Source organism: Salvia splendens, chromosome 6 (assembly GCF_004379255.2).
Source record: "Salvia splendens isolate huo1 chromosome 6, SspV2, whole genome shotgun sequence".
In the NCBI taxonomy this organism is placed as follows: Eukaryota; Viridiplantae; Streptophyta; class Magnoliopsida; order Lamiales; family Lamiaceae; genus Salvia; species Salvia splendens.
Genome location: NC_056037.1, coordinates 10,907,105 through 10,915,864, shown reverse-complemented (window position 1 = coordinate 10,915,864; position 8,760 = coordinate 10,907,105). Strand labels below are relative to the sequence as shown.

At 39.1% G+C, this 8,760-nt stretch overlaps 1 pseudogene; it reads right to left on the bottom strand.

Annotated features, from left to right (window-relative positions):
* Nucleotides 1-247: 247 nt before the first annotated feature.
* On the bottom strand, nucleotides 248-6,575 carry LOC121808775 (annotated as a pseudogene).
* Nucleotides 6,576-8,760: the final 2,185 nt, after the last annotated feature.

Here is an 8,760-nt window from a genome sequence, read left to right as displayed (position 1 = left end):
TACTTAATGTGGGACAAAGGTAGTAATTATTATTGTAAATGTATGAGGAGAGCTAAATAGGTTGTAAGAATTGTGGCTTGAAAGTTGAAACAGACAAGGGGAATGATCAAATTGAAACATCAAACAAGCATCCCTCCAAAGTAACCACAACAAAATAATCCCTCCATCTCAAAATATAAAAATCTAAACTCGTATTGTCAGAAGTGTTACATAAATAATATAAACATTAAGAAATGGTTGGAAAAATATTTATAACTATCTACATTAGCACAACACAGAAGCTGCAAGAAGAAGAGCAATAGCACAGAGAGCTGCTTACCGCAAGCGTAGGCTGCCCCCCTTTTGGTGGAACCAGACCTGGCGCAGTCGAACCATCGCCAGCACTTGTGATTGGGAGCCTGGTCGGAGGTAGAGGAGGTTCGACCACACTGTCAGCTGTAAGTACGGGGTTTGGAGCCTCTGCCAGAGGCAAATCTTGCTTTGCCATGATCGCAATAAGATGCCGGGCATCACCGGAGACATGTACAATGGCATGCTTTTATACGCCAAACACCGATTTCCTGTAGACCAACATTTGAGTGGGAAAAATTACTCAAAATAACCCAAACTATTGGCCAACTTTCTAAAATTTTACTCGCTTGTCCAATTATTCATGACCTATTTCTTTTGGGCACCAACTATTTGGAAGAGTTGAAATATGGTGTAATACTACTTCCGTCATCCCAAGTTACTTGAGTAGTTTCTATTAGAGTGATTTTAAATAATGTTTCCTAGTTGAGAGACAGTAAGCACAATACAGACCTCCACATTTATAAGCATGTATAAGATGACTCACTTTTGTATTTTGCAGCGGTGGCGGGGAAGTCCGTTATGACACCGTTGATTCCGTAATAAGAGACATGCAAGTTAATCTCCACATATGGATCGGAGAAAAAGTCCCATGGGTGAGACACAAACTCATTCCGGAAAAACTGCACGTAGACGGAGAGATTGTAGGCTTGAAGCTTTGGAACGACGATTGTGTCATGAGTGGCAAAGGCATCATCAGTAGGAAAGACAGATTTCTTGGAGACGACCACAGAGCTCGCAAACTTCTTGATCTCTAGAATGGTTGAGTTCAGGATATCACGTACATCCTCATCAACTAGGTAAACGAGCTCGTATTTACTGCTACTCTTAAACTTAGACAGCGCGGCACTGTCACTGGATCTTATCATCACCTTCTTGCCTGTCTGATTATTAAAACCCGCCTTGCTTAGAGTATCCAAAACCACGTCGGTCACACCTAAACCTTGTTTCTCAGCCAAATATGCAGCATTCTGCAAGGCAAGAACAAGAAACATAAACCACCTTATGGAAACACATTACATACATGATGATGGACTAGTTCATTACTTGCTAGTTGCAAAACGAGGAAAGATTTTATTTGAATCGCCCACTCTTTTTGTGTATATGAACATATGTCATGTATTTGACATAGTGTGACATGAATAATATGACGTAACACACCTCAATGCTGATTATGACGCCACTGACAGAGGATGTATTTGCAAATGCCAGAAAATCAGACAACTGCATTAATTTCCCATCATTTTTGGCTTTTGGATTTCGAAACATTGAGAATCTTGAATATGGATTAGAGATAGCAGCTGCAATGATTCAAAAATACGTTAAAGCGAATTCCCTAGATCTTGAACAGTAAATAATCAATATGCAATGGAAATGCTGCTACTCAAGGAAGAAGATGTGAAGGAAATAAAAGGCTTAATCAACTGTTAGGAGAGAGCTGTCGTGGTTAAGCGTCAGCTCCACCTTGCGAAAATGTTATGCTATATGCATTCTGTAAGCATCAACTTGAAAGCTCAATGACAATGAGGAAGTGACTTACGTTGCAAGCTCTGAATTTCACTCCATGTAGATTATAGGCAAAAATTCCCTTTTCTATGCTAAGGTCTGGATTATCTGTTGCTCTGCCAATGTAATCTGATTGAGCCACAGTTGTTCTATCCCTGAGGTTGATGGATCCCAAGCAAAAAGGTATTCCATCATTTGTGATTTGAACGGGGCAATCAAGTATATCTACACCATCCGATACAGCTTTCTGATATGCCCTATCAGTACAGCCAGGAAAGTCTCCACTTGCTCCCTCGTTTGAGATAACCAAAACATTTGCTGCATTATGAGATAAAAACAGATTATTTCACTCAAACTTTGAAACATCATACTCGAAACAGGTGAAACTAAAAAGAAAATTTTCCAATTATGTTTGCACATAAATTGTTGCTTACCTTTCACATTGTCATTTTTGCTCATGTGGGCATAGCAATCTGTATCCAAATAGAAGAGTCGTCAGCATGAATATATTTAGCCACATGTCGGGTATGAAATATTGAAATGGGAAAAATAGAATATAAAAGCTTAATGTACATTTTCCTAGGAGTTACTAAAGAGCCTACTTACCTACACTTGCTGATGCAGTAATCGGAAAGTCAGAGAGCACACCGTCAACAGAAAATTTGGAATTGTCAATGAACGAAAGATACTCGGACACAGGATGCGCCATATGTTTGGTTCGTTGTAGGCTCCACTTCATCAGGACCCAGTAACTGGAACACAAGCTTAGTCGGGCCTCTTCTGAATCTCGATGCAACACTCTTCAAGAATCCGACCTCTGGTGACGAAATATAACTAACAATGGTCTCTTTAGATACAGAAATAATGAAGCTCCGCATACTCTGATTATGCTGGCTAAAGAATGCATCATGCTGCAATATGATAAGAATGACAAAATGGCTCATCAGGAATAACCAAGTAATAATAGCTTCGGAAATTCAACAAGAATGCATTCTTACCGGTACACTTAACCACAATCCAGGTGGTCGTATCTGTGTAACCATGTCTTCAATAGTAAGAATTTGATTTGGAGAACTATCAAAATTGGGAGCCCGGGAATATATCCTTTGTTTCACTGATTCAAATAGAAAACGAGTCAGCAGCCACAGTTTTGAAGGCATAACCAAACTTTAGAATGATCGCACAATGGAATTGGGATATCATATTTACCAATAAGTGATGCATAGAAAGGGCATATGATGAGAACCAACCAACATCTTTGAAGTCAAAGATTAAGTGGACCCTTTGGTTGGCTCTAAATTTAGGGTCTCCAACTAAGATTGTGTGGTTAAAATATTAAAGTTTCAACATTTTTTTTGGTTTATCCATAAAATTTTTTTTATGGATGACATTGGTAAGTAAGGTATTCAGATGGGCAACTAGAAGGGCAAGATGCAGTTCTAGATGCAAAATCCACATCAAAATCGAAACAGATGGAAAATGTACAGCATTAATTCAGATAAGAGATGATCTAACTCACTATTGACGCGTTCAAGATCCTTAAGGTTGAAATCAACAGAGAACCATCCTGGAGTGGAGACACCGTTGAGAACATAGGTGTTACGTCGCTTTGGATACACAAGATCAATGTCGGAAGCATTTTCGAGCCTGACATCTGGAAAGCAAATCCCAATTCCAACCTTTGTGAGTTGAAGATCACACCACAGAACCAAATCTTGCAACCCAGTCTGCACTGCCACAAAATATGCATTCAAACTAGAGTCCGGAAATATTCCGGAAAATCCACCTCTTGCTACAACCAAAGGCGCCTTTCCTGCATTAGCAACTCATTTAACATTTCTGAATGAATCAATGAACATGTACTACAATTTAATACTAAAAACTCTACAAAATTGGGGGTAAATGCACCATTCATACAAAATGTATTACTGTTGTTTCAAATTAGTACAAAAAGTTTCGAGTTTACATAACTGGTACAAAACGTTTGCTGACTTTTCATGTTAATACAAATCATAACGACAGTTTAACTCTGTTAATTATTTACTTATGTAGCGTCTGACTCATCAACTCCATGGCAAAAGAATTACAATTTCCTGCAATTTTTGGAGAACTCTCAGGAAGCAATGCAAGTGATTTATGGCAAACTTGGACGATTGAGTGAGTTGGGCGAGAAAAGCCTACTACTTCCAACTTCTCTCTATGTAAACCATCTCTCTCTTTCTCTCAAAATTGGTTCAATTTATAGCAGAGGTTTTGTGTTGGTTAAACTTTTAGCAAAGATTTCTTATGGCCTTTTAATATTAGTATCTCTTTTTTCTGCTTTTGGATTGAAAATCAGAATATTCATAATCTAAAAAGGTCGTTGTTGACAAAGATTAAGCAAAAAAAAAACTGGAAGTGGGCTAGCAGGCCAACAATGGCAAAAACAAACAATTCGTGCCAAATTTTTTATCGAAGAAGCAAAATGACAATTTTCCTACTGTATCTTTGTTCCATCCTTCTACTCATATTGTGCATTTTAAAGAGTCAAATGCCAAATAATTAACGGAGCTAAAACTGTGGTTACAGTTTGTATTAAAACTAAATTTGAGTGAAACGTTTTGTACTAATCATGTAAACCGGAAACTTTTTGTACTAGTTTTAAACAAGAGTGATACATTTTGTATGAATGGTGTATTTAGGAAAACCAGAAATCAACTTACAAATATAACTTCATAAAAATTCTTAAGAATTAGCAAAAATTTAAGATCCCTACAACTTCAGCTTCAAAATGCACCAAGCCGATGTGAGACAAGATATTAGAATTTTAAAACGCCCCAATGACACATCGGACTTCCATCACCGAACTTCCATCACCTGCTCTGATACCATATTAGAAATGGGTCACTGATCCCTTAAAAGGCCTCATATGGGGGATGGTTATCCATACTTATATAGGTGAGCTAGGATCGTTACCAAGTCGATGTGGGACAAGAATTATGAATTTCAAGAGGGGCAAAAAATTGGGAAGCATAAAAGTCTAATTTTACTATATTAACACCACATTTCCTTCATTTAACAAGTCGAGATATTCAATCAGATGATGAACAACTACTGTATAATCATCCACAAGTTTTTTCATTGATGATAGCATCGACGGACTCCTTTCATGGAAAATATTGTATTTGCGGATATTTTTGTTCCTGTGCTGCTATGCCCATGTTTTAGTATCAAATAGTCAAACACTACTCCCTCCGTCCACTAATATAAGGTCATGTTTGACCGGGCTCGAGTTTTAAGAAATGTAGTGAAAAATGAATAGAAAGAGTTAGTGGAATGCGGGTTCTACTTTTTATATTGGTTTTATAATGAAATGTGATTGAAATAATGTTAGTAGTATATGAGATCTAATTACCAAAAGTAGTAAAAAAACAAATGAGACATTTATTGATGGACGGACGAAAATGGCAAAATGAGACGTTTATTGATGAATAGAGGTAGTATAATAATCGTGATTTAGTAGCATTTATCCAGCATCAACAAAATAACGGCAAAATTATTCTATGCGCGACATATGGAAATTAGCTTCCTAAATTGGGAAGCTATTTATAAAAGTCTGGATTTGTAAGAAACGAATAAACCCTTATGCGTCTCATTAATTGGAGATACATAAGGGCTATGGTCTCTTAGGTGGATTTGCAGGCGAACTGTTTCCTTTTATTGCAGCAACGATAGATTTGCAGGCGAATTGTTTCCTCTTAGCAATGGATTTGCAGCAACAAGTCGAGATTTTGACGGCCAAAATGGGTGCGAAATGCCGGAGGGACCGTCGTCCTCAAGATCCGGGATGTTTTTGCAGAGAAACGAGGGTGCCGAACTGGCCGTGCTGCCTATCTTCCTCTCGTAGGTGGACGCATAACTCTTATTCATCTCGAATTAAGAATTTAAAAAATAAGCTTGTCAATTTGGGAAGCTTATTTCCATGATAACCCAAAAGAAGAATTTCGCCAAAAATATCAGAAAGGAAAATGTATAGCCGCAACACAAACAGAGATTCAGAAAAAATAAACATGCCTTCAGTTCAGTAAACAGTGAACCCACTAAATGCTTCACGTTCTCGGATTACAAAGAAAAATTGATTTTATGTGCTAAAGGGTTGCCATAAATCGTCAAGATACTATGCTGATTCAACATGCAAGAGAATATCCATAAAAATAAAGCGTTGAGCAAAAGAACGACGAAGCACAGATACTCTAAGATAGCGATGAAATAAAAGGAGAAAACAATGATCTCTTTGGTTGGTGAGGAAATGAAGAAAACTTTTCCGAAAGGCAGCCCAAATTTCCACACCAACCAAACAACCATCTTCGCAGAATTTCGGAAACGCACCTCTCTTTGGCAGGGACATCCGCAATGGTGGCGGTGGTAGGGGCGTTAATCTCCGAGGGCGGAGATGGCAGTGGCGGAGGGGGGCGGAAGGCGTAACCCTGAGAGGGCTGATAAACAGCGAAATTCGGAGCGGGAGCGGGAGGGAAATTAGGGTTTTGATGGTGCTGGTGATAGTGGGGCATGAAATTGAGAGGTTGAGATTGGAGCATGTGGTGAATCTGGGTGCGAATGAAGTCGATTTTGTGAAACGAATTGACGCCGAGTTTGGATTCGACGACGCCGCTTAAGGTGTTCAAGGTGTCGCGGAAGAGAGAGTCCAGCTCCTGTGCGATTTGATCATCCGTGACCGCCATTCCCGCCGGCGGCGCTGCTGGGCCTTTTTCAGTCATAAAATTGCCAATTTTGCTTGTCGCTGCTGCAGTAGCAGAACTCACTCTCTACATATATTTGTGTCACTCTTTAGTCTTTTCCCACTTCTTTCTCCTCTATGCGACACAAGTTATGTGACGTCTCCGATTCACTAATATTCTCTTTTTTTCATGTAATTACACCATATATACAAAAATGTTTTATCAATTTTTCAAATTAGTATAAAAAATTTTAAATTATCATATATCATACAAAAAGTTTGATTAATGTTTCTGTAGAACAGTAAAATATAGAGACATAATGGAGAAAGTAGTAATATATTACTCATTAGTAAACATAGGCCACATATATATACAAGTAACTAAGCTAGGCTATGTTACATAACCGATGTGGGATAGAAATCATATACTATATTAACACTCCCCCTCAAACTGGATCATATATATTGATCAAGTCCAGCTTGGTACAAAGTTCTGAGAAACGCTTCACGGGCAACGGTTTTGTGAAGTTATCAGCAATCTGGTTAGACGATGAAGTGAAAGGAGTAGTAATTGTCCGATTCAAAACACACTCTCGAATGAAATGACAATCAACTTCAATATGTTTAGTCCTCTCATGAAAAACCGGATTGTTTGCAATATAGATTACAGCTTGGTTATCACAATGCATAGGTAAAGGTTCATTGAAAGTGAATCCCAATTCTCCAAGTAGATTCTTGACTCCGATCATCTCAGTAGCAGTATGAGCCATAGCTGTATACTCGGCATCGGCAGACGATCTCGCAACAGTATGTTGTTTCTTGCTTCGCCAAGTTACAAGGTTTCCTCCCAAGTAGGTGCAATATCCAGAAGTAGACTTTCTATCAGACTTAGAACCAGCATAATCAGCATCAGAATATCCTTCAATTTTTAGATGCCCATTCTTTTTGAATAACAATCCGTTGCCGGGAGATTTCTTGACATATTGAAGAATTCGAATAGCGGCATCCCAGTGAACTTGCTTAGGCTTATCCAGAAAACGACTGACTAAGCCAACAGCAAAGGAAATATCCGGCCTTGTTACTGTCAAGTAGATAAGTTTTCCAACTAGACGTCTATACTTAGCTTTATCCTCCAAGACTTCTCCACTGTCATCCCAAACACTTGGATCAACCTCCATAGGAGTATCAACGGGCTTTGCTCCAAGTAGTCCAGTTTCTTTCAATAGATCTGTAGCATACTTTTGCTGAGATAGAGACACTCCAGAATTTCCGTGTGCAATTTCAATTCCCAAGAAATACTTAGAACGACCCAGATCCTTGATAACAAAATGTTGCTGCAAATATTTCTTAGTTTCCTCAATTCCACGAACATCACTTCCAGATATGAGTATATCATCAACATATACAATGAGAATAACAATACCCGATGCTTGATGTCGCACAAAAACCGAATGATCAGACTTGCATTGCTTAAAACCAATAGTTCCAAGGACACTGCTGAACTTATCGAACCACGCCTTGGGACTTTGTTTAAGGCCATAAATTGCCTTTTTGAGACAACAAACTTTAGTAGCATCCTCCCCTTAGCAACATATCCCGGAGGTTGCTCCATAAAGACCGTCGGAGTCAAATCACCATACAAGAAAGCATTCTTCACATCAAGTTGATACATGGGCCACGAAAGATTAATAGCCAAAGAGAACAGAATTCGGATTGAATTCATACGAGCAAGGGGCGAGAACGTCTCAAAGTAATCAATACCATAAGTTTGCGTGTATCCTTTGGCCACAAGCCGAGCTTTGTAACGATTAATACTGCCATCAGCCAGAAATTTTATGGTAAACACCCAACGACAAGACACAATATCCACCGAATCAGGGGCATGGACCAGAACCCAAGTACCACGACTCAAGAGAGCTCGCATCTCCTCATCCATAGCGGCTCGCCATAAAGGGTGTTTGAGTGCCTCTTGGTAAGAAGTTGGAATCACTGTAGACAAAAGGCAAAGAGCAAAGGCACGAAAAGGAGCACTCAAGCGAGTAAAGGAAACATGATTAGATACGGGGTGTTTGGTGGTACAAGTACGTTTACCTTTGCGAATGGCTATGGGTAACTCATCAGAAGGAGGTGGATCTTCAGAAGCTGGAGGCGAAGATGACTGTGGCAGTGGACACGAGACTGTTGGTACT